This window comes from Filicampus tigris, chromosome 11, assembly GCF_054856515.1.
Source record: "Filicampus tigris isolate MCC_2025a chromosome 11, RoL_Ftig_1.0, whole genome shotgun sequence".
NCBI lineage: Eukaryota > Metazoa > Chordata > Actinopteri > Syngnathiformes > Syngnathidae > Filicampus > Filicampus tigris.
In genome coordinates, this window is record NC_141227.1 from 16564794 (window position 1) to 16592308 (window position 27515).

A 27515-nucleotide genomic window follows, 5' to 3' on the forward strand; every position below is an offset into this window, starting at 1 on the left:
GTGCTGACTTGTGTTTTGAGACAAATCATCATAAATACAAGTCAACACTAACAAGCCATGACAATTACTTCTATACTATTACTTCAAAAACGCATCCACACGAAACCATGGAAGTGCGTTTTCAAATGCACGCCAAGCCTCTATGCGGCAGTAGTTAGCCAAATACTGTCCAATCAGAAGGAACTTATGTCCTTTGACGTCACTTCTACAAAACCAAAAACAAGGCGCCAAATGCATTCAGGAGGACCGACTAGAGGTCAGAATTGCTTTTAAACCTTTCAAAGAGAAGCGGTGGTTGGTTGCAGGCAAATAAGTAAGCAAAAAGCGCCTCGAGAATGGCTATAACCAATGCAGAGCCGCAGGAATCCATATTGACTCGCATGAAAACACGAATCGCGCAAGTGACGTCAGAGCATTTTTGTCGCATAGTGACGACGTAAATCTACGGATGTAACTGCCCACAGTAAAACGCGGATCGGAGATATCCGCAAATCTCCACTGCGGCCGAAGTTTTGCGTTTTCACTGAAAAAACTCCGGGGACGTGTGGATGATACGGCTAACCGCAGGCTTATATCCGGCGTTTGCAAAAACGTGTAGACAGGGTCTAAATGACGGAGAAAAAGGGGGGATGGCTAGTGAAAATAGTGAAGGACAAAGACCCGTGTGTCAAGCAGTGTGTCCCTGCCGAGTGGTGGAGTGTGCATAGAGGGCTGGTGGGGGTCTCGCCAGCGAGGGACTCATTTAACTGGGCTAATTAGGGTCATCACACATGCAAGGCGACACTGCTAATCAATTGGAACCTTGACGCTACCCGCGATCACCCTCCACTTCCCCCAACATCCCATCATGCTGTGGATTCCCGACAATCCATGCATGATCAATTAGAAAAACACAAACAGGCTCACATGCTCTTCATTTATCCCGTGTCGAGACCCCGGCGTGTACTCCAACGCTCGACATACAATTACTGATGATCAATAGCGTGTGGAAATTAAAGGCTGGTGGCTTTTATGTGTGAACGAGTAAATCATTCCACAAGCACATCAGTGCGCTTTCAAACGTGGCTTCCAAGCCTGGGTTGTGTTTAAAGGTTGGGTTTCAAATTAAGTTTTCAAACTTGGATTAGAGTTGCAAACAAGGGACAAGGTTACAAATTAGGGTTTCAAGCAAAGATACGGGGTTTGAAATTAGGGTTTCAAGATGGAGTTAGGGTTCCAAACTGGATAAGGTTTCAAATTAGGGTTTCAAGCCCTGGTTGGGGTTTCAAATGCAATTTTCTAGTCTTGGCTCAGGTTTCAAACCAGTGTTAGGATTTCACACCAGGATTAGGGCTTCAAATTAGGGTTTCAAGACACGGTTGGAATTTCAAATGCAGTTTTCTAGCCTTGGTTAGGGTTTCAAATGAGTGTCAGGGTTAGGACCCCTAATCATGGGGTCAAACAAGGGTTAGGATTTCTTATTAGGAATTTAAGTTCCGGTTTCTATCTTCATTTGTTGTTTCAAACAAGGGTTAATGTTTCAAATTATGGTTTAAGGCTTGACTTACAGTTTCAAATCAAGTTTTCAAGACAAGATTAGGATGTTTGAGTCTGAAACAGATGTTAATGTTGTAATTAGTTTTCTAGTTTACATCCCATTTTAAGCCTTAGATTTAAAAAAATGAAGAAACTTGTATCAGCCACTACAGTGGACCACTGTCATGACCAACACACATTTTTTACATCAAGACTTATGCATATAGAAGAAAACAACAGAGCTTACAATGCACGCAAGGATTAAGGGCCCTGAAAAGTTTGCATCAAATATTGATGAGCTTTTATTAGCCATCCCAATATCTTTACTTGCTTGCTGCACGATGCAAATTCTGCTGTGCAATCAAGCCATTAAGCGTAATGAATAAAAAATGCTTCCAAGCTATTAAAGAGCTAATGCCAGGGAGGCCACCAGATCACAGAGTTGGGATCTCCAAGAGTCCGCCGGGGTCATGGTGGGCTAATGCCAACGTAAACGCGCTGTCACTCGCTGGATGAATGGGACGTCGTGGATGTCAGGCTGACGTGTGGGGGCGGGCCAGAAGGGGGCCTTTAAAGGCTTATCTGCCTTTTCTGAGACCTTCTGTTCTGGTGCTTGCCTCCTCAACAGAGCAAAGCTAATCAGGGGGCGCGTCGTGGGGGCGAGGGGGGGGGGTCTCCTCTTTGCTCTCGGATGAGTTTCAGACCCGACGGGGAAGCGGTGACTCACTGTCTGGCTCAAGGACACTTGAGGTGAAGATAGTGGAGCCAAACTATTGAAATCCATTAAGGGACAAAAGCGAGTCACCGGGACTGCAACAAACCTTCATGAAGCTCACTTTGCTTCACCTCAAACGCATTTCGTATACTGGAATCAATCACCTGACTGCAATGGATGCCGAGCGCGAATCGGGAGTAATGATCACGGACCCACTGTAAAAAAAAAGGGACTGTTTCACAAGCAGATCGCTGTGGAATCATTACTCTAACCACACCTTACATCACAAGGTAATTACCAAGTATAATCTCTTGGAGACATCTGATAATCGTGCCTTTACTGAGTTTGATCAGAACATTGCGGAAAAGGCTCAAATTTGAGCTGTGTACTTTCAGCGAGGCTAACCTAATGTCCTTGCTTTCCATTACTTTTGATGGGAACAAGTCCACTGCCCACATAACCGCTACATTGATGCATGTTTTAGCCTGCTCTTGTCTACTATAAGTCAAATGATGAGAGCTGCGCAACCGGGAAACTTGACTAGTCTCTGTCTGTGGATGGCACGACCGTGCCGTTTATTGGCCTTGTGGTGAATTGTGGACAACTGCAGCCAATTCAGAACCTAACGGTTTGAAATAGCTACTTTAGCAGAGGCGTTTTAACTGGACTGGACACTATACTCTCTCCATTGAATTCATTGAGTTCATTGCTTCTGCAATTGAGATTCCACTGTAGATCTGTTTGGCCTGGATCATTTTGACAACACAACCTCAATGTGTCAATAGCCACAAATCCAAAATTGCTGCACTAGGTCATCTAAGCTACTGCGGGTTTCCACTTTTCGATTTCTCTCTTTGGTTGTCAAAATGTGAAGAACAGGCTCAGTGCTACCTGCAAATACAGGCTGATTGTGTACCCGAGAGGCTCTCACGTAATCTCCCTCAGAATTAATACTTTTTCCGCGTGAGTGCGTCCATCAGAAAGCAGCGTGTTATCCCAAAAGACAAAGAATAGGTGGAGGGGGGGGGGGGGGGGGGGGGGGAATGGTGTCTGCATTTTAGATGTATTTAACCTCTCTCACTCACTCGCCACCTCACTATCACCATCACTGGTGAGCACCCCGGCAGGCTCCCGAGGGTCATGGTGTCAGCTGTGGGATAATGGGACAGCTGTATCCAGATGAGGCACAGCACAACAAGCTCCCTGGAGAGGGGTTGAGATTAAGCCAATTAGGGGCTGTCAATCACTGTGACGTATCACAGGCGGCTGGATCAATACATGGATATTTGGTGGGGGGTGATGATGAGAACAATGGAAAATGGTGAGTGGTGGGAGTGAACGGGATAATCAGATGGTTGTAGAAATGATGAAAACTGTGGTTGTGTTTTCAGCGGTAGCATCAACCTTTCTTGTCCAAGCTCTTCTATGGCAGCCCATTAAGGTAGCAACATTACTGGACCTAAATAAATGGCAGCTTTTCAAATCCAAGATGATTTTTACCAGACTTTTTTTCATGGCTTGCTGGTCTTCGTGTATGGTACCAAATGCAGGGCACGAGTGGGTTGAAGTCGAATTTGCTCAACCTTTGAGGCAGTAATAAGGTGTAGTGTGACGTTAAACACTCCAGACTCACAACACTTCATGTTGAAAGCATTTATCACTGTTGACGAGGCCATACATCTAATTATATGAGTGTGTGAAGCCGTAACAACTGTTTGAATGTGTGAAAAAGACACTGGAAAGTGAAGAAACTGATCTGTGGCGTCTCTTAAAGCAGAAGCATTTGCTATTAGTATTATTATTACCATTAGCATTCTTACTGCACATAGCGGAAAATGCCTTCTTGATTTGTTGATAGTCAGCAACAGTCTAAACGTGTGCTACCAAAACCTAGAGGCAGCTAAGTGACTATTTTTTGACGATTTGATTCAAATTGTTTAGAAATCTTTTTTAGCCAAGTATGTTAAAAACGAAGAATGCCAGTAGTGTGGTAATGCTGATACAATGGCAACTGCGCAAATGATGCAGGGAGTTGTCAAGGAATTTAAAGTGACCAGTAGTGTGGTAATTCTGACACAATGGTCAAATCTGAAGTAGAACGTATTCAAATCAAATCATTTAAATCATTGTTTATTGCAATCTGCTTTGGGGGATGTTCTCCTGAAGTTGGTGATGGATCACAGATCTATCCACACTGACGCCAAGTCATTAACAGAAAACTGCTTACGATGTCTGCGATCTTTGCAACCATTTATGAACCATGATGAAAAACCCAAATTCGCTATGTTTGCAAATATTGCAAGTATGCCTCTGTTTTGCAGTGAGAAAGTTTTTCATTTACTTTACAGTTTGTAGTTGTTTTTTGCAATTACCAATGCCTTCTTGATTTGTTTTGACAGTTTGGCAGCAACCATTTGAAAGCAGGACTTAAAAGAATTAAATTGATGTTTTGTTTTGTTCTTAGATTAGATTACAATTGTGTGGCACAATATTAAACTGCGGAAAGAAAACGGTAAGGTGATACCAAATCTAAATCATCTGAATTTGTGAAACTGCAACGGTGGAGTAAATGCAAACTTCAGTGACTTTTTAGCATTCGCGTTTTGACAGTCGGCAACAGTTTGAAAATGCGCTACCGACACATATAGTAGCTTTTTTTTTTTCCAAATTACAATAGTGCGGCAAGATTTTGATGCGGGGCAAAAAGAAGACAAAATATCACTCGAGGAAGATAACGACTAATTACAGTATCTGAATGCTTTGCTGTAGCTCTGTTTAGAGCATAACCAACGCCTTTTCCTTGATTTGTTATGACAGTGGATAACTGTTTGAAAGCAAGCTACTGACACCCGCAGGACTTAAGTGGCTATTTTCTTTAGATTAGGTTAAAACTTTGTAGTAAAGTGTTGATTTTGGAGCATAAAGAAGCTTCTTAGGGGGAGACGGGAAGAAGAGAGGAGAAGAAAACAATCCGGGAGAGAAGATGAATAATGTCGAACTAATACTAATACAGATTCCCCCTGCATACCCGAGAGGTATTAAAATGAAAAGGTGTGCAAATCATCTCCTCCCTCCGTACTCTCGCTGCTGTTTTGCATTCTCGTATTTGTTGCTTTACCGCTCGGAGAGTTTCAAATGAGTTTGTCACGACTAAGGACGTCAGTGGGAAAAAAGATCCCAGCAGAGGAATGAAAGAAGCGCAGGGTGGAGAATGACAACGAGGCTGCGGAGAGGATGTGAGATTTTTCCGATAGTGAATGAAAGCGACACTTCCACCGTATTAGCGGCATCATTGAGAACGAGCGCCATCCTTATAGCGCAAACGGAGTGAATGGAAGCGAGAGGAAGGCCGTGTACAAACATTACCACAAATTAACGGCAGAATGAAAGGAAAGCGAGTAAAATGGAAGGGGGATAAAGAGGAGGAAGGGATGGAAACGGAATAATAGAAGAGTGGAAGAAGGATTTTTTTTTTTTAAAAAGACGAATGAGCATGAATGACGGAGGAAATGGGACAGAAAAATGAGACGAGGGAGGAAAATGAGGAGGGGAGGAACATCTGGTATGAGTCTCAAAAAGTTCCATACAATTTCAACGCATGTGTGTGCATGTGCCCGTGTGGGTGTGTGTGTGTGTGTGCGTGCGGTATTTAGGAAAGAGGAGGGTGGGTTGTTAGTCTAAAGCAATGATGCACAAAGACACACCAACCGGGCCTGCCACACTCATTTATGTTCAGCTGGGTGCATTCAGAGGAAAAAAGGAACTAAAGTGGAGGCAAAAATGAATCTAAAAAATAAATTAAATTCCAAAAGATGAGTCAGGTTGTAATTTTATGCACTCAATGACCAAACAATTTGTTAAAGAGTTGCTCCAAACACGTTTTTTAATAAAGATAATAAGGAATGAAATGTATCCCAAAGGGGGACCTCTTGATTTTGATGTAGTTCAACAATAATACACTAGAAAAGTCAATCCACATTAATCAAACACACTCTACCTACACCTCTATTTGAAAATGGTTCCAGTTAAGATTAACACAAATATGCCTCCTCTTTTTTATTGGTTTTGACAGTCAGCAACAGTTTGAAAGCATGCCGCCCTCATCAATGAAAAAATGATTAAGATCCAAAATTCTCAATTTTACATGTCGACTGCCACAACATTCAGTACAAGCAATGACATCCAATACAGCGCTGTTTTTTTACAAAGAACTAGTAATATGTGCTTGTAATGATTACGACGTAGGTGGGACCCCCTATGATTGCTTAGAAATGACAGTCGTCTTGGTAACACCTTTATTCCTCAATATAGTGAAAATGGACATATATTTTTGGTTCTGAGTAATATGTTCTTGAAGAGGACGTCTGGAACTTCTGACAAGCCGTCTGCACTCCTTCCTCTTTGTGACGGAGGGTTCCTCTTTGACGGGCTTAAGTGTATTTTCCGCCTGTTTTAACCCTTATACTGCCAATGAATTATTCATTGGCTCGCACACACAAACACACAAAACACAAGGTCGGCTAATGGTGGCGTCGCAAAGCCATACATTTGTAAATGAAGCTAATCCACCTTGTATGCGTGAAGGTTTAGATGGGTCGATCTTAACCAAAAGGAGTGTTTTGTCCGATGGGAATTTTCGCGTTGTGTGTTTTAGCTGTTGAGCTCGGCACCACAATGAGCCTTGCGGCCTTAGAATCACAGAACTATCTGTGTGTATGTGACTGGGAGGGTCTCGCTTCTATGTGACCTATTTGTACCAGCACAATACAAGATAGAGGCCCGAAGGCACAAACCTAAACGGGCCAAATACGACGTCATATAGATAAGCAGGGCGATGCACTCAGAGTTGTATACGAGTCAGGTCACACACACATTTTAATAACAGTACGGTAATAGTCAAATTTTGGGCTGGACTAATGAAAAGACTAAAAGTCTGATGGACACTCGGCGACAACAAAATAACATTTTGAAATACTACGAAAGTCAACCAGTGTTATATGGTGTTAGCGTATTTTGAACGAGCTGTATAATAGGTTGTGTAATATGCTTGAATACTCTCAAGCATGGAACAGCAGTGTGTTCATGGCCGGGTTTAAGTGCTTTGGAAAGAATTAAACTGCTTTTGAAATGCCAAGCAGTGAAGCTCTTAGCAGTAAGAAACCTTGGACACGGTTAGATAAATGGGTGTGCATTGATGCATACACTGATAAAGGTAGGTAGTGTAAGAACAATAGGAAAAGTAGAGTAGGTATGTGAGGAAGGTTGGCTGGTAGTCTAGGTTTATGGCGTGGTTGGTAGGTAAAATAGTGTAGGTAGATTAATGGGGTAGGTAGTACAACAGGTGTTCATGGATACAAGTAAGACAGATAGGCATATCTGTTGAGAGGGTATGGTAGGTGCTTAGGAGGTGAGGTAGGTCTGTATGTGACTAGGGTCGGTTGGTAAGTTAAGGTAGGGTAGCTCATTAGGTAGCGTACTTACGAAGGTCATTTGGAAGGCAAGGCATACAAGGTGGACAAGGGATGTAGAGAAGGAATGTAGGTAGGGTAAGTATAGAGGCATTGGTCATTAAGAATGGACTGTAGGGTAGGCAAGTCTGGTAGGCAAGGTAGATAATGTAGAAGGTGGGTAGGCAGGCAAGGAAAGACTGTAAATAAGGAAGGAAGTTTGTTAGGTTGGTCAACTATCTATTTCGGTACAAATGTAGTTGTGGAGGGTCTGTAGTTGGGTATGTAGGCAAGAAAGGTCTGTAAGTATTGTATGGAAGGTAGATAAGGAATGTAGGTTGGTAGGGTGGGATAGGTGGATATGGTAGGTAGGGCGGTTGGTCAGTCGGCAGGGAGGTAAGTAGTGTAGTGTGATAGATGTGATGCTACAATGCTTCATCAATAAAGTGTTTGAGAGAAATTAACGCTAAAAATAGTCTCAAAAGTTGTTTTTTTGCACATCAGTAATCAGGACATTAGTAAATCGTAAATCATTGAACGGGAAGCTGAAGACCAAAGAATCCGAATAGGAAAGAAAATTAGAGGGGGTGAGGGTGACAGTGAAAGACTGATGAAGTGAGTCCAAAGGGGGACTTGGAATGGAAACTAGTGGAGTATGGCACTTTATTCTTCATTGCGCTATTGACCTGCGTGTGTGTATGTGTGTGATGCAGGTTTAGCAGCTGTGAAAAGTTCAGCTGAGACAAAGCGGGTCTGACAGCAGTCACACACACACACACACATACAGACACATACACAAAGCCTCCTGCTGCCATTTGAGCAGATGTTTGCTTTGGCCTTGACTGGATCTCACGTTGATGAGTTTTCCATAAGAAGGGTCTCCTCCCCAATCCCGGTCGCTTGAGCTTGCACAAGCGCTGCGGTTTTGGCAGACATATCAAACTGATCCTGATTGGCCAGACGTGCAAACCTAAGCAAAGTCTGATTTTTTTTTTCCCCTCCACGGCACTGACACTCATATCTCACATCTCTTTTTCACTTCACTCTTCAAACCTTTTGAACACATTTGTACGACAGCGTTTATTCACGATACTGGGGTTAAATCAGAGGCAAAAAGTACCTCAGTCGTAACTGAACGGCATATTATGAATACACATCCTGGACAGCAGCAGGGTTCAAAGTGAGGTGGACATCTGTCTCAAAGGTTTGGATTGAGAGAGAGAGAGAGAGGGAGGGATGGAGAAATAGGGTACGGAATGCTAGAACAATGCACATACTGGTATTGGTACTCATAGTCACTAATATTGATGGACCACTGTAAATAATTCTAGTATGAAAGGTACAAGGGCTTTTTAAGACGACAAACAGAGTAGGTCGGAAGGAAGTCAAAGTAGGTAAGAAAGGAAATTAAAGAAGGTATACAGGTAGGGAGGGAGGTGGAAGTGGTAGGGAGGTGGGAGTGGTTGGTCGATCAGTTGGTCCGTAAGGAAGTAAAAGTAGGTCAGTAAGGATATCAAGATAGGTAGGTAGGTAAGGAAATTGAGAAGTAGGTAGGTCAGTCGGTTGGTAGACAGAGAAGAAAGTTAAAATGGGTCGGTAAGGATATTAAAATATAGGTAGGTAGCTAAAGAAGTTTTAGGTAGGTTCGGAAAGAAGTAAAGTTAGGTAGGTTTGTTTACCCTACTTTAAGAAATTAAGAACACTAAGGTAGGGTAAAGTCAGGTATGGTAAAGAAGGGTAGGTAGGTTGGTGGGGTGGTAAAGGTTAGTCTGTAGGTAAGATGTTAAGTTGGGCAAGTAAGGAAGGTAGTTATAGTATGTAAGGTAGGTATTAATTTGCTGTTGATACTGAGGTTGAATTGGATGCAAGGACAAGCTTTGAGTTGTAACTCAGCTCATCCAAAGGAAAAAATCTTTAACTTCCTCTGCATCTGTGACGGATGAAGTTGCAGTTTGCATCCTTCCCCCCTCACCTCCGTTCCGTCATGTTTGTTTTTCTCTGCGCTCTCTCTCTGGGCTTCAACATTCATTCACATATTGGTATTCACCTCGCAAGCCAGGGGAGCTTGCCTGCCTTATCGAATGCAAAGTCGCTGTTCACATCGAGGAAGCCTGCCGTTTACCAATAGACTTGTTTTTATTTATACCTTGGCATTAGTTCGAAGGGCACACCTGTGCTGAAAGACCCTTTTTGGACAAGACATCGAAATAACAATCAGGTGTTCTGACTAGACAGGTATGATGTATACGTAACCATTATTAGGAATTTTGTCGTGGATTTGGATGGATGCATGACTCAACAAGTTTGGGTTTGATACATGATTTCTTTTCTTGGAAACAAAACATTCACAGAGTCAAGTCAGTAGTTATTTGTGTGTGATCTACTATAGCTACTTTTTGCCACCAACCAGCTAGGTACATCTTTAGCTCCTTTTAAACTGCGATCCTGGAAATTTGCCACATCACAGTGGTAGCCAGTAGAGCCAGCAAAAAACTCACCAAAGTGGTGTAGCAAGGAATTTAAGGTGGCCAGGTAGTGTAGTATACGGCAGAAAGGAAGTTAAGGTAGGTCAGTTGGATGTTTGGTAAGGAGGTTAAAGTGTTGTATGTAGGGAAGTTACAGTAGGTAAAATAGTTTGTTAGAGAAGGAGGTCTAGGTAGGTCAGTTGGTCGTCCGGTTAGGAAGTTAATGTATGCAAAGAAGCTTTTTATGTAGTTTGGTCTGGCGCGTTGGTTGGTAAGGATGTTAAGATGCACAGCTGAGGAAGATACAGGTAGGGTAGGGTACAAAGTTAGGGTACAAAGTTAGGGTTAGTAGGTACTAGGTTAGGTAGATTGGTATACAAGTGAAGTTATTCTGTTGTATGTACAGCAACACGTGATAAACAGGTTAATTGTGCCTTCTGACACCTAGTGGAAGAGCATTTCACTGTTCTTCCTGTCACTATTATTTATAGTAACTAATGATTACTTTTCAGACCAATTACAGTAAGTGAGATTGGATAATTTCTTAATGGCACAGTGGTTGGGAATCCCCGGTTTAATAGGGCAGAATTTTGCCCCTAAAATGTCCCCACAAAGGTGAAACACCCCTCAATAAAACATTGGACATCACAGGTGGTGCCACACAAAGATAGAAAGACACACACAGAAAATGCTCGAAATGTGTCCTGATGTGCCAAAACATGACATCACCTTTGTTTCCATACGTCCACTAAAGTACGGGTGGTCTCATCGTGCCTGCCCTAATAAAAACTTAAACTGTTAAACTGGAGGGACGAATGCCGTAAACTAACGGGCGTCTGGGCCAGAGAGAAAGGGGGCAAAGGAGGCTCATTTACATCACACTACACTGACATGCCGTAAAAAGGACACTTGCTTTAACTGCATGTGTGTGTACTACAGTGCAGGGTTTCACACACACTGACAATGAATGGCTGACAAAGGAGCAGAGTATGCTCTTTTCAGTCTCTTTCCTGTTGGTTGTCACGGTAACCAATAGCGTCTGACCTTTGATGAATGACACTGCCCGGCGAAGACGCGTGTTGTGACACTCGCTGATATACAACAACAACAACACAACTAATCAATACAACTATTACATTACTCCGATTTTATCTTGGAAATCTGATGAAATGCTTTGGATATATTGGAGGTCTAAAGCTCAGGGAACCATGTACAGAATATTATAAGCGATAAACAGTACTAAGCACTCATGCTGTGCTGTATCTTTCGAGTTGTTTTTTTTTTGTTTTATTTAAGTAGGATTGTTTAACGCACCGTTTCCAAAACGCAGCCATGCATGCTGTCACAGAGGGATTTAGGATATTTGCTGACGTGGAGGCTTCAGCTTTGCTTTTGGAAGCTGGCGGTCTATAAGCAAAAGCAGCTGGAGGCTTTTAAAACATCCACACGACAGTGGCTACAAACACACAAGCACTTTGTTCATAACACAAACATCTCCATAGAAATTGTGTCAGATCACTTTGTTAAGAAACAACACGACTTGCCCTCCTTTGCATTGAACAACTGCTGTTCAGTCAGAGGTGGGTGGTAACAAATAATGTGCTTAAGTAGATTTTTCAGGTATCTGTACTTTGAGTATTCTGACATCTTTGTACTTCTACTCCCTACATTTGATAAGATGTGTCCTTTCTACTCCTTATTTTGTCAAAATTAGTTTTTTTCAACCACAAATGCTGAACCGTGAAAATGCAGAGGCTGACTGACTATCCTCCATTTCAAAATCTGTACTTTTTTTTTTTTTACTTTTACTTAAGTAAATCATTTGAATCAGTTATTGTACTTTTACCAGAGTCTTTTTTAAGGCAAGTATATGTTCTTCGACTTGAGTACAGAGTGAGAGTACTTTTGCCACCTCTCTTTGTCAAAGTACATACAGGATGTCTGGTGAAACATTTCCTCAACCCTCGGCCTTTAACGCTAATGTCGATTAGCCAGCCTTGTTGACGGTGCACCTTTTAAAAAAGGACGAGGGAGCCTTTAGATTGCTTTGACCCCACGCTCCCATCTCTAATCAGCACACAACACTTTTCTGCCATCGATCGCAAAGGCAAGGCCCTCGCATCGCCAAAGACCCGGAAAGCCCTTTGTGTTATTTATGACTAAGCTAGTTAGCACGTGGTCTTACTGAGACGTTATTGGCTGCTTATGCAACAATAGAATGTGAACTTCTCCTAAATACGGTGGTATCTGTATAAGTTAAAATATTTACTTAAAAATAGCATTATACACATTTATTGCATATAAATGTACAGTAATAACAAAATAATGTAAATATCATGAAACTTGTTACTTTCGCTAACCTAAGTCTTCACTTTTTGGCGGCCTTTTTTGCCATGCTCGCTTATTTTTTGCAATTCTTTGAAGCCTCGATTTAAGGGACATCATTGGCTTCTCAGAACTCAGTTTCTTAGAAAAATGAAATTTGTCAAATAGACAACATAGACCTGTACCATTACTGTGAAGTTAGCACTTGAAGTGATGGTGATCAAGAATGTCTTAAGCTCATTTGTACGTCTAGGTACCACTGTACGTGAAGATGTACAATTTCTTGAACGGAAGAATACCGGTAACAGCATATATGCACTACTGCCTTGCATATTTATATATATAGTTTAAAAAATTACCAAATGCAGCTGCAATAGTTAGCATTTCCTTAGCCTGTTGCAACAAATGAACACAGGTCTTCTCATTGTTTACTACTTATTCAATTCACATTCGGTGTTAAGACCTCACCAAACCTGCATTCAAAACTGCACAATCGCAATTTTACTATTCAGTCAGCATTATTGTAGCGTGTCGCCACTAATTCTCACTTAAAAATCGCGTTTTTCACTTCTTTATTATTGACTGTTCAATTCACTTTGGGTGTAGGTTGTTTTGATTACCCCTCCCCCTCCCCAATCGATGTCTCCCAGGGCTTTTCACTAGCCTCCTGCTAGGGCTCCTTCTCCTGGCCGGTATTCTCTTGGTATTCTGCTGCCGCTCCCCTTCAGCTCCCAGCCTCTTATCTAAATCTCCATTCCGAGTCAGTCCGATAATGCAGGTCGCTTGCCAATGACAGGCCTAAAAGGCATCCAGGGAGCTAAAGAGAGAGGTGCAGTCGTGATGGTTTGATGGATGGGTGGAGGAATAGATGGACGGATGGATGGACGGATGCACGGTATAAAAAGCTTGCAGACATAATAAGCAGCTTGATATGAAAGTGAACGTACATCTGTTGTTTTGTTATTTTAAGAGCCGCGGGCTGCGATAGATCAGTAGAAAATGCTCGCCAGATGCCCAAGTGTTGGAAGAAAGCCATGTGTGCACTGCACTTTTGCTAAAATGTTGTTCTTATTAGAAGAATTTAGTAGCTCAATACTGATTAGAAAAAGATGAAAATGAGCTCATTGGACGTCCAGTAATAAAGCCAATTTCATTCCTAATATTTAACGAATTTATTAATTTTTTTTTTCTGGCAATTTGTACCGCAATTGCATTTTTTTTGTCACCTTCACTACCATAAGAAATGTTTTAAGTAAAAAAAAAAAAGACAAGGATTTTTTTTTTAACTACAAAAAAATGTATGATTTTGTACCAATTTGTAGTTACTTTTTCCTTTAATGTGAAATTTACAAGATTGGCAGGGTTACATTAAAATGTATTCCGATACAGTTACAAGGTACCTGCTTAAAAAAAAAAAAAAGTGGTCAGTAATATAATCCAAGCAACTGTCATATTTAAGAGATGTAACTTGATAACTTTTAACTACATTTGAATTAAATAACAAATGTGCCTGGATTTATTTAAGGTGTTGCTGGTCAGGCCTATTCTAGCCACAACAAAAATTATTTGATTGAAATCCTGACAAGGTCTCCTGAATGTGACACTGTGGCGTTAACTAACTTTCTGTCTGGTGGTGGCGCCATGCAAAATGCTGACTGACTCGAGGTGGGTGGAGGAGGGAGGGGGGAGGGTGTTAGGGGGGGTCAAACAGTGTTGTATCCAAGGACACTCTGGCGAAAGGCTGTTGACACTGACCTCTGAGTCGTGGACACCTTTAATATATTTTCATCCCTGCGGAGGGAGTCCGTTCTTAGGCGATGAATTCCTGCTTTGGGTAAAAGTCACACTTGAGTTGGGAAGATTGCAGGAAAAGTCTGGCAATTTGCTTGTGGCTCAGGTCGGGTTGCAGGCATCGACCAGCAGTCCCAGGAGGTAAAGTTTGTAGTGTGGCTGGCAAACCGTCACGTCGATCAATACTGGACTTTCTCTCTTTGTCTCAGCATCTGATTCACACTTCATTATTAAAATCGTTGAAAAGCGTCATTAGGATGGACACGCTCTTTAAGGATGGCCTCAATCTTGCCTCCCATCTGGGTAGTAAGGGGTGGTCCAAATATCGATATATCATTATCTCTCTTGGCACAGTATTAATATGGTAAATGGAAATGGAGCATCCTGACCAGGCAACACTGCTTATGTCTGTCAAATTGAAGTTTCTTTCTCAGCCTCAATCCCGCCTCCTGTCTCGGCGTTAAACTTTGGCCAAAATATCAATATCACGATATATAGCACCTTTCACGGTACAGTCTCACCAGTCGAGAACGGAGAAGACCATGGTGACTTTGTTTTAACTCGAGCTTGGACTTACACCCAAAATCCACGTTTGCTATTTGTTTACCGTTTAAGCAGCGAATCCCAAATCAATGTTACTTTCCTTTTTCAAATAAAAGCAGGAAGAAACAAAGCCAGGAGAGTCGCGTCGGCTCGGACATTTTCAAACAATGATTATAGAAGTTTTAATTTCCCCGGCAACATGAAAACTTTTATTATCCAAACAGTTTCATGAGCTGGATTTTTAACTAACAGTTTGGGATGCCACTATATTAGAAAGTTGAAAGTTGCTCCATAAACATTTGAACAAGAAAAGATCCACAAATATCGCACTCCTGAATGATCAGAATGGCAATGCCTCAATTTGAGACAGGATAAACACTAAGTAAGTAGTAATTGGACATGTTTCAGACTATTTAATTTTAAAATATCATGATGAAAGTCATTTTTATTAATCCAATGATGACATTGATTTGATTTTTGCATGTCTTTCATGTTTGAAAGCTGAATGAGTTTGTAAATGTTTTCTCTTGATTCACAGCAATATTGTGAAATATAATATAGATCTAGCAAAAATAAAGGGACCAAAAACAACACTAGGCCTTCTTTTGGTATTGCGACAATTTTTCCTTTTCTGCAAATAACTTTTTTTTTCTATTTGGTATTTGAAAATTGAGAGTTATGTTTTTAATAGAAATCAGAGAAATTGATCATTTTGCAGTGGTTTCTTAATTATTTTTCCAACCAATCTTTGATCACATTATCTGTACCGCGATATCATGAGCAAATTAGGGCGATATCGTAACTATTGCAAATGACTTTCTGTGCTCCCCAGCCTTAATGGACTCTAAATAAAACTTTCAACAGCAAATCACAAGTACGGTATCAGGCCGGTCCTCCCACTGCGCCGACAAAAATACGTCTGCACAACACCGTTGACTCTTTTTCTCGGCTGAGTGTTCCGAATTGATCCACACCCCGGGTGTCTCTGAGAGCCCACACGTTTTATTTTTAGTCGTGTCTCTTTCCACCCTCGCATCTCCCAGTATGCCTCCATTCATCCATCTATGTCGCTGTGCAAGTGCTACCACATCCACGCTCTAAATGTACCTTAAAAGCCTGATTGGGTTTCTTTGTCCTCGTGTAGGTAATACAATGTGCGGTCTGTGTGTGTGTGTGTAATGCGATGCAGGCTTTTAATTCAAGCAAGGAGATGGAGTCAGCAGGTGGAGGTCACGACCCTTGCTGGAGGACACACTTGTAACCTGACAGGAAATTGATTTGGAGGTAAAGTAGAAGAACAAGCCAGGCGGGAAAGCGGCTGGACAGTGTGATTTCTGCATTGTGTGCGTGCGGGGGGGTGGGGTGTGTGCGTGTGTCTCGTATGTGTTGTATCAAGAAGTTAGCAAAATGGAAAGAAGGGAATAAAAGAGCATCCACCTGAGAAAATCATCAATAAAGTTAATTGTTAGGTTGGTTGTCGCCATTTGCTCGTTTAAAAAAAACAACAATGACTCAGCGCATCAGATCGATTGTAAGATTTCCTCCGTCGGCCCCTCAAAAATTGGAATTTTACCTAAATATTTGTGAAAAACATGCTTCTCAAGTTGTACAAGTGGAATTAGACCTAAATAATTTTAACGATAAGCTCAGTCGAACCATTTGGAAATTGACCAAATGTTTTTTTTCAGATATGCTAACTTTTTTTTGTTTTAATCACACAATGTAATATTCAGTCAAAAATATTTTTTAACACAAACTTTGTAGAATTTTGAATCCGGACAAAATGATTTGGAAAATTCTACCTGAAAGTCAAAGAGTTTTTTTTTTTTTTTTTAAATATGTTTACTCTAAAAGAATTTGCAATGGTCAAAACGTTGTCCAATTTATAATTTGACCAAACATTTTTTTTAAAATTGCCCTGAAAGTCGGATGATGTAGAATGTGTGATGCCTTTAAGTCATACAATTTGTAAATCGGCCAAAAATATGCCTGAATAGTCATAAGATTTGGAATTTGACTAAAACATTTTGGGAACTATGTCGTAAAAATCCGACAATTTCAAATTTGTTTGACACTGAAACTTGTACAATCGGTAATTTGACCACAATATATACTTTTTAAATCATACAACCAAAATATCTATAAAAGTACACCCCTTAAGTCTTAATTTGAAATGTGACTGGAATATTTTTATTTTTTTAAAATATGTCCTAAAAGTCGGGCAATTATTAATTTGCTTTGCCCCGAAAGTCATATAGTTTGGAATTTGACCAAACCCTAAGAGTCAGATGATGCAGAATTTGACAAAAATACAGTATTTTTGAAATATGCCCTTAGTTACCATTTCAAATTTCCCCAAGACATTTGCTAAAAATAACTAACACTTTGAATGTAGTACAATTAAAAATTCGATCCCCGCTCCAAAAAAATCTATGAAAGTTGCACAATTTAGACCTCGAGTTAGATGCAAAGGAGAATAACCTTCCAGGTGGGAAAGCTGCTGGAGTGTGTGATTGCTGCATTGTGTGGGTGTGGGTGTGGGTGTGGGTGTCCACGCGAGCAGGTGTGTTGCACTAGGAAGGAAGCAAAATGGAAAGTGGAGAAGAGGAAATAAAAAATGTGCCCACCTGAGAAAATCATCAATAAAGTTAATTGTTCTGCTGTTTGTTGCTGTTTGGTCGTTTCAAACAAAAAGACAACTCAGCAATTGAGGTCTGTCAGCCGATTTTCTCTTCTTCCTGCATCGCAGCTTTGTTGGCAACAGATTTGCCATATGTCGATGTTGAAGTTGTTGTTTTCTTAAGTGGCGCAATAGCAGCGTTATACTCCAAAAGTTATATTATTTGTAATTATTATTTGGAACAAAATGAAAAAATAGAAACTATTCTAAAATGTCTGGAATTTGCTATGCCTCGAAAATTGAATGATATAGAATTTCACCAAAATATGTTTGAAAATCCGTCATGAAATGTATTCAATTTGGACAATTTGCAATTCAACCAAAGTATTTGTAAAAACCCACTTTGAATGTAGTGCAATTCCGAATTTCCCCTCCAAATAAGCCCTGAAAGTCATAGAATTTGGAATTAAACCAAAATATTTGTGGAAAAATCCATCCCCAAAATTATTTTTACAATCGTATCTTCCCTCATAATGTTAAAATGCTATTTAAAAAATGTCATTGAGGTCATGATGGCTTGAATGAACGATCCACTTCAAGAGTCAAAATGTCCTCCTCCATTCATTCAGTAGCCTGCGAACCTAACAAACAAAGACACATATAGAGTTCCACAGTTTCTATTTGACATTAGCCCGCTAAGGTTTCTAACCTATATTTTTGTTATGGCAGAATTTTTCAAAGCAGCTCTGTATCGGATGCCATTCGTGTACTTAATGAAGTGTCCAGTAGCTTCAGTTCCACTTAAACAGCAAACGGTAGTGGCGCTCACATCTTCCCGAGATGTTTTTGCACTGAGAACATCGATGGTCATCTTGCGGATGGGGTTGGGGAGAATCAAGGAACTATCCCAGTGCCGCCTCCAACCAGATCGATGCAGTCAGAATGAAGTGGTGGCCGTAATCAATTAGCTTTATTGTGGCCAGAAGGGTGGGGGGGAAAAAAAAACACACCAAGAAGCTCAGACTGTGTTCGGAATCCACTATATAGTGCCCTATATCTTGAGTCGCCATTTTGTAGTGCTGTTGGAAAGTGTAATGACTGAGTATAGAATATGCACTTATATAGTGCATTTAACGTATCTCACAATGCATGTTTGACAAAACAATTAATGATAACTAGAAAATCTAATATAGCCCATGATGCAATGCAGTGATACAGAAAAAGTATAAATTTATATATAGCGCCCATCTATACATAAAGTATATTAATCAGCCGATTAAACGGTTATCGCAGTTTTAGTCTCCAAAATATCGGAGTCTGCATCAGTCTAAAAAAAATCCAGATCACTGGGCTACAATACTGTATATTGTTGACAATGGCACTCAGCCCTGCAATGTAATTAAAATCGGCAAGTAATTGACATGCACTTTAAAAAAAGGTTCATAATTGCCTGTAGATGCCACAGGATGGTGGCAAAGCACTAGTTGTTTTTATTAGACAGCGCTTTAGGGGTAGGGAATGAGTGAACGCAGTTGCTGTGTATATCAATAATCACTCTACATGGATATTTAGAGGACTTTTTAGTGAACTGTATAGCACACCATGTAAAAATTGCTACATCGTGGTCAGTGAGTAAAGACAGCCTCACACTTTCACTGAATGCTTAGTTAGATGCTAAGTAAAGACACCAGATAACCCCCGTGGTAGGTGCCGTAAATGGTTTACGTTGCCATTTTGGGCAAAATCCCGACACCAACATCACCGTATCAGCCTCTATTTCTTTCTCTAAATACAGAAAAACACACACAAATATCTAAATGTACACCACACACATACACACACACACGTACAATCCCTCAAGCATCAGCCATGGAATTGAAAAATCTCTTCAGAGAAATAATGGAGCAGCGGCCACCCCGCAGAATTAATGTGATAGTTTGTGTGTGTGCGTGTGTGGGTGTGCGTGTGTGTTTGTCATCATCCTCAAGGTGGGAAATGGACCTGTGTGCTCCCAGATTGAACATGCTGGCTCAAAACTGTGTGGCTGCTTAAAATTATACTCTCTTATGCAGTTGTGCCTTAAGATACAATCTTAAGTCATTCCATGAGCACACTCTTAACTTAAAAAAATGGTATGTAAATTGATCTTTTCCCAGTGAACTAAATGGAAATGCCATTAATCCATTTCAGCCTCACCCCAAAAAACAACAAAAATGTTGGTCATGTTTTCTAATACAAAATAATTGCACTCCAATAGTGTACTTTATAAAAATGTACAGTAATGACAAACCTTTTTGGCCATATTTTTTTGTTACAATTCAGTGAAAATTGTGCAGCTCCTTCTCGTGTGTGTCTTGGCCACCGGAGAGCAGTATAATACAGACATTGAGATGCACACGAGGAAGTTTCATGATTGACTCAGTCATGAATATTCATTTTTTTGCAAAGGATAAAGAATACAGGTGTGTGATTATTGTTACATTGTAGCATTGTATCGTTTTTATTGTTTGCATTCAAATATCTGTCGTATGAAAGGGTTATAGCACCGTGACAATGATGCTATTTGTTAGCCAATCTATGGTGCTTAGCATCGTATGTTAGCAATCATCCAGACTGACTTCATTAAGGCAAAGCAATGTTGTTGTTTTAAATACAAAAAATATTTCTCATTCACTTGTTCCCTTCTCCCCAATCATATATGTATATAGATTTTTTTGTGGACATTTTAGTCAACTATATAGTCCACTACTGTATATAAAAATCCCAAATAGTGATTAGAGAGTAGGGAATGAGTGACCGAATCCAAACACGGGCAAAGTTTGCACAGTGGTCGTAGCGGCGAGTTGCTAAAGAGCTTAGTGGTCGGTGAAGTAAAGAGGATTGTCTTGGGGCTGCTTTGTATGCAGAGGTATTATTATGTGCATAGATGAGCACATGAATGAGGCCTGATGGGAAAAAAAGGAGATTGTCCATTACTTTCAGACTTTTGGATGGGCTCCAATGCATAGATAAATAGATGGATGGATAAATAGGTAAGGGGGTAGAAACTACGTGTTTCTATATGGTCATACGAAATGAGTGTAGAGAAAGATTTTAACTAGGATGAGTGTTTGGGCTAGGGTTTCCAGTTAGAGTTTTTATATAGGGTTGCTTTCAAAGTAGGGTTTCAAACCGGGGTTAAGGTTTTACATTAGGGTCAGGGTTTTAAAGTAGAGTTTTAAACCAGGGTTAGGGTTTCAAATTAAGTGTTTCAAGACAGGGTTGGATTTTAAGCGATGGTTAGGGTTTCAAATTAGGGTTTAAACCTAATGTTAGGATTACAATTTAGGGAGGGTTAGTGTAAGACAGGGTTGGGGTTTTAAAGTCCAGTTTAAACCAGGGTGAGCATTTGTGTGCCGGATGGTGCGGACTAAGCCTTTGACAAGACAATTTTCATTATTCACCCATTTCTCTGGGGTTTTTTAATTTGAACTTGAAGCATCACCTCAGTGTGGTGAAATAAAAACAATGACAATGTGGGACAATATCATTGCGGTCTGTGGGACCGAGGGGTATACAACATAGCCGGCTTCCAATACCGGAGTGAGGAAGTTGGCGAATATATTTGGTGAAGATATTGACTTCTTCACAGCTGTTGAACTGTCAACCAAGATACCGTTCAGCAGCCAAAGTAGCACAAACACTAGCCACCAGATTCACTAGCGATGTTGAAATGTTTTCTATTTCTGTTGGAGGAGAAGGAGGAGCCCCTCCTCCTCTCTGCTTGAACCAACCCTCATAGTAGCCAAAAAACACATGCGCAAAACACGTGGTGACGGACTATTTCGTGTTCAGTGTCAGTCGAGCATTAGAGTTTCTAGTTAGGATTTGAAGTTAAGGTTAAGGTTTCAAATAATGGTTTCAAGCCAGTGAGTAGGTTACAAATTTGGGTTTCACGACGGGGTTAATGTTTCAAGCCGCCGTTACGGTTTTAAAATAGGATTTCAATCAAGCGTTGGGCTTTTCAAATAATGATTTCAAGCCTGAATTATGGTTTCAAGACTGATAGGGCTTCAAAAGTCAGGGACCCGTTTGAGCTGATCCAAGAAGGCTCCATGTTTTTATTGTCAAAATCAGACATTTAGTGTATTTCTTTTCGGCCATCTCCAGCCAGACGGGAAAAAAAAGCCTGAGTTAACCACACGCTGCTATTTTAAAACAGTCCGACTGCAAGACTTCACATCGGGAAGTACTAGAAAAAAAAATATAGCAATAGAGGTTCTGCTGTCTGGAGAGAGCGTAGGAGCGCGTCTGAGCATGAATAATACTCACTAAACAGCACACTGAGTCAGGTGAGGATGAGAGGAAGAGGAGGAGGGGAAAAAGGAGGATGAGCATAAAAGATTTTCACGTAGCAGGTGATGCTAAAAATAAAGAGACTTGAGGACGGACGACGATGTTTTTGTTTTCATACTTATTGAAGTAAATGTTGTGCGGTGCATGCTGGAACTGCGCAGAAGCGGATACACCCGATTCTGGTCATTTCACAGACCAGCACAGCTTGGCGGATCCACAATGGCTGCGCCGCTGTGGGAGTGGACGCAGCCGACATCAATCGTGGCCAATCAATGCAGCTCCTTCGAATACCTTTAAATGTGGCGCACTACTTCCACACTAGGCACCGCAAGGCAGTTTTATTTATATAGCACATTTCATACACAAGGCCAATCAATGTACTTCACACAAGCAAAGATGCTACACCTATGAGCATTTACAAACACAACAGTTAACAGAGTTTTGACATGTCGGCAGAACATCTGCAACGTGAAGTGGGGACTTGGATTTATTAATACAACTGACTCATTTTTAATTTCTTGTCCATTGATGCTGATGTAATGCGAATGTACCCATTAAGAAGATAAGAAGATAAGATAAGAAGGCCTTTATTGATCCCACAGTGGGGAAATTTTCAGTGTTACAGCAGCAAAGATATAGGTCACACAGAGACGGCGGCATAATGTAGCCATTAATGTATAACATTAACGGAAACCATTCAGAATCAAACCTATGTAAATATACGCAGTAACTATGTGTATATAGACATGTACATACACACCAACATACATCTAGATATAAAGTATTGAAGCTTGTCTTGTCTTATTTTATCTTAGCATATGTGACTCCTGTTAGCATATGTGCTTATGCAGCGGATTAGCAATGCTAACTAGCTATTCCTTACTGTTGCTTTTAAAGATCAGTGTTTATCAGTGTATGAGATTCATGCAAGTGTGTGATTCATGTTAGCTTATTTTAATAGGCAAGGCAACTTTATTTACATAGCACATTTCACATACAGGACAACTCAATGTGCTTCACACAACCAAAAGCACAACATCTACTGTAAATAAATGGTACCTTATGTGTTACATGTTAGCGTATGTGACTCTTCGGCATCTTAGCAATGCTACATTGCAGAGGGAACAAAGCTACAGTTATTCCAGTTATTATAACAGTTATTAGTCTTTATTCACGTTAGCTTGTGTGCTAAATGTTAGCGTATGTGATTCTGGAAAAGCATAAAATCTCCACGCAAGAAGAAAATCATCAATAAATGCCATGTTTTTTTCAGTAACATTTTTCTAATATGCACAGTTGATGTAGATACAAACACCATACACGCACACACTCTCACACACAGACACACACATCATACACACTTTTCACACGCGTTCCGACAGCTTGAAAGCTTCGCCATGAGTGTCATGGCTGTCATTAGCTAAAAGGCCCGAGGCTGGAGTGAGACCAGAATAATTATTCTGATTATGGTCCCCCAACTGAGCTCCATCCAAACAAATTACGCTCCCGTGGATTAAAATCTGCCGTTTCTAAATGGAGACCTTGGGATTGATGACATCATCAGCCTCTGCTTTGGCCATGGGACGTTAGTCCGCAGTCATGGACCATTTTTTTCCCCGCTGCAGCTGCCTTCACCGTCCCTTCCACAATCTGTCTGTAAAACTTGGCCTTGTAAAAACTCAAATGAGTTCGACAGAAATCCCTTGATCCTTTTCCATGGACCTTTTCCATGGACATGAAAGACATAAATTTACTGTAAGCTACTGTTGTCCACAGCAATGAATCCATTAAATTTTTTGTCTGATTTTGTAATTCTCAATTTCAGCTGTTTAACTCTCTAAATCTCACTAATACACTGTTTGTATCAAATTGTATATTGTAGCTATATTGTGGCTACTTTTGGCCAATTGGAAAATGTTTCATTTCATGTTATTTTACTGGATGGAAATTCATAAAATGTTTGTAATGGGGTGTCATTCTTGACTCACCACTTAAAAAAAACTAGTTTTTTATGTTTTCTACCAGATAGAGAAGCGAGTAATTTAATGACAGTTTCCGATAGAGGCGTTTAATGGCTCACTGCACTCTAACGGAGCAAATGAAAGACGTAATTTTGATTTTAGGAAGTAAAGAGATCCTCTGATGACGTTGGGGGGAATTATATTTTTATTTAGGAAATGAAACCTTCCTTAACAGGCTGGAGAAAGACAGTACTGTTAGCAATACATTGCTGCCTTTAGATATGATATTAATTCGTTCCAGGACCAGGCTGATATCTCAAAACACTCATGTCGCAAATCATCTTTCCTCATTGAAGTGAGTGGAAATGCAATTAATCTGTTCCAGGCTCCCCCAAAACACCCAATTTCTTAAACATGTTTTTCATGATTAAAATAGCACTTAAAAGTATTTCATTTAAAAGGCACCAGTGATGTTTGCTATCTTATTTTAAATTGAGTCCATTCGACGTAACAGGAGGCTGAATAACGCAAATCTCTTTTATTGCTAAAATATAGTCCCTATTGTGATGTAATTTTTTTCAAACAGAGCATTTTTCAACCCTGTTGCTTTTAGTGTGTGATTTTAGCTCCGGTCTAGGTGGCCTCACTCAACATTCCAGGACAAAAATAGATCAATATAAATAATAATAAAAATAATAGAATCAATACAAAATATGTTCATGTTCTGAAGGCTGTGGCCATGCATATGCCATCAAACTCCAGCATGACGCGAGCTGCTACCTCAGTGGAAAAAAAATTGGAATCGATATGCTTTAATTCATGCATCGCACACTATTATGGTATTGACACGGTTGTCTGGCCGTGTCTTGCAACACAGTGAGCGGCGGCGGAATCGATTGTGTCCACTTTATCATCTTGCTATTCCAAAGCATCGCCACTCTAGAGTGATTTGTAGTTGTATCTTGTATAGTAGTAGCCCCTTTCAAGGAAGCAACTGACTGTGTATGACACTAAGTGGCAATTACATAAATACAGTCGTGCCTTGAGTTACAAGTGCTCCAACTGACACAATTTTCAAGTTACGAACCATGGCTTGCGAGGCAAAATGTGAGATACAAGCCATCTTTAGACAGATTAAGGGAAAAAAAACAAAAAACAAAAACACACATGCAAAAGTCATTGATGCCCTTTATTCATCGAATGTAACAAGCAGCCAAGTGAAAATGAAAACCAGGGCATGGCAGATATGGATTTTTTTTAAGGGCTTCGGCGATTCCCATATTTAGTATAAATTCTGATAACAGATTAAATCGGCCGATTAATTGAAAAATAAATAGAATGAATGAAATAACTCCTATTTTATTACCTTAATGCTTACAAAAATAAAGATGTTAATTACAGACAACATCTGGCTGTTTCACAATCATTGTCTTCTGGTATTTACCTTCACCAAAAATAATTTTGCCCAATTTTGGAGGAAGGAATGTTTGGATGTTGGTTGTTTTGTATTGTAATGTGTTAATGTGAAAAACATTCACCAAAAATCAGCCAATTTTAATATTGAAAATTTAAAAGAGCTAATATCGGCCAACTAACTTGGCCGGCTGATTAATCGGTCAAGCCCTAATGAAAACTTCAACATGAAAACAACTGTGTGTTTTGACTTAATTATGCTTCATAAAACCTATTTATTTACATTTTATTTCATGTGTCTTATTTTTTTATATATTTTACCATACACTGCTGTTTTTCATTCCAGTAGTTTGTGGTGAGTTTTTGGGGGAACTGTTATGGCTTATGGCTTTTCAATTTGAAAAAATATATATTTTATAGATCTATATTTTCTAATTGAGTTTAGTTTTACGAACTAGGTCCTGCAGTGGATTGAACTCTCAAATCAAGGTAGCACTGATACTGCGCAACTGACATTAAAGAAGACTTATGCGCCCCCCCCCGCCCCCCTAAAATAAAAACAGCTTCTACTAAATAAGAGCTCGCCCCTTCAGCGTTTTTCACTGTTTGAACAAATCACACTTTTCTCACTCACAAAGTCCCGACGGAGGAGCTCAGTGCGTTCGCCAGGCTCCTGTGGGACGCTTAGAGGTTAAGCTGCTCGCTCCAGGGCGTCTGGCTGAGAGCTGACTGATGGGGGCGCCGTCATATAGTATAATGATATTAGAAACAGCCTTTTTTGGACTCCTTTGGTAAATGTGACGAAACGGGCTCGGTATTATATCACAATAGTTTAAGAAATGTTGTGATAGTATTTTTGAGGTGTTATATAAAATAAAACCTTTTTACAGTGAGTAATAGCATTTGTTGAAATGGAAAATATACCTTCCACCTTCTTCAAATATACATCTACCGCAAGAAGGTGACGGCTCAGGGAGGGGTATTTTTATTTTATTTTTTTACATTTGTATATTTTTTTACTACATTTGCCCTGTGATTGGCTCAAAGTCATCCGGCATAGGCTCCAGGAAAAAGCGGTACAGAAAATCGATGGATTATATTTTGTTGAAACTCTGTATGTGTTTCTGTGTCTCTTATAACATCATTGGCGTTTGTTATAAGCAAAGGGCTAAAATTGTTTAAAATTGGAAATATGATGTAAAAACAAAAAATTAATGGCATATATCACCTAGTAAGAGTTAAGGAAAAAAAAAAAAACGTTGTGCTCTGCACGTGGCAGAGATATAAAATTGAATATTTGACAAGACATTTTCGGTGTTGACTCAAAAGCTGCCAAGAGACGCAGAAGCGTCTCTGCGAATTTAGTCGTGGGCGCACATGAATTAAATATACTTGTGTTGCGTTTCAGCATCCGCAGTCATGCGCAAATAGTCGGCGTGCGCTTGTTTTGACACACGATACATGCCAGCCGACAGCGAGACCGACAACAATTTAAAAGTCTCTAACCGGTTCTCCGCTGGTGCACCGTCAGCCTGCTGCTGCTTAGCCCATTCAGTTTTGTTGTTTTTCCCTTTGCAAATTACTACCAGCAGAGCTTTGACAGCCCGTTGGTATTTTTAGACGTACGTGCACAAGCTCCGGCTAATGTTTTTATTTATGGCGACAGGCGAACAAGACGAAGACGTATTGTACTTTTTAAAGGCAAAAGGTTAAATCTCTTCTTCTTCTCTCCACAGGCTGATTGCCGAGTAGAGAGGACTTTCATTGGATGTGACGCCAGTAATGAGCTAAAGGTGGGTGCTGCCAGTTTTGACCCTTCCGCTGTTTGTGTGTGTGTGAGTGTGTGTTGATTCAAAAGCCTTTGAATTGACGTTGACGCGGCTCTCCTGCTTAGCATTCCGTTAAACGTGCTTCCTTCCTCACACGGAGGGCGAGTCAAAGTGACGGCTGAAAGGAGGCCATTTTCCTTTTTTTTTTTTTTTTTAAGGGCCTCAGCATGTAGTGTGAATTTGTCATTTTGAGGGATTCACAGAACGCAAAAACTCACCTTATAGTGCAAGTGTGTTCATCCTTGGGACATTTTCTTTCTTTTCCTTCATTTTTTTTTTTTTTTTTTTTTTTTTTAATTCAGCCCCTGAAGCCCATTTCACTTAGCAACATGGAATTTAGTGTTTATCATGTTTGGCCCCTCCAGGGGCGTAGCCAGAAAATTTTCAGTGGGGTGACCAGGGTGACACAACACCTCAGTGTTGGCCGTGTGTGTGTCCATCATTCTTTATCTTACACTCATAAACAAGCAGAAATAAATCTAGTCCTTGGCCACCCCTGGCCACCCCGTAGCTCCACCCCTGGGCCCCACAAAAAGTCTCCAGAAACCATGTTGGA

At 40.4% G+C, this 27515-nt stretch overlaps 1 protein-coding gene and 1 long non-coding RNA gene across 8 annotated transcripts in view; one reads left to right on the forward strand and one right to left on the reverse strand.

Annotated features, from left to right (window-relative positions):
- The window catches only part of LOC147139941 (uncharacterized), a 396230-nt gene that overhangs the window by 277502 nt on the left and 91213 nt on the right, over positions 1 to 27515 (reverse strand). The window lies entirely within an intron of this gene.
- cdh11 (cadherin 11, type 2, OB-cadherin (osteoblast)) overlaps positions 1 to 27515 on the forward strand; it is an 80761-nt gene that overhangs the window by 12789 nt on the left and 40457 nt on the right. For both annotated transcript variants that reach the window (XM_086045975.1, XM_086045976.1), the window contains exon 2: positions 26867 to 26923. The gene's annotated coding sequence lies outside the window, so the exon portion shown is untranslated. The remainder of the gene's footprint in view (positions 1 to 26866; positions 26924 to 27515) is intronic.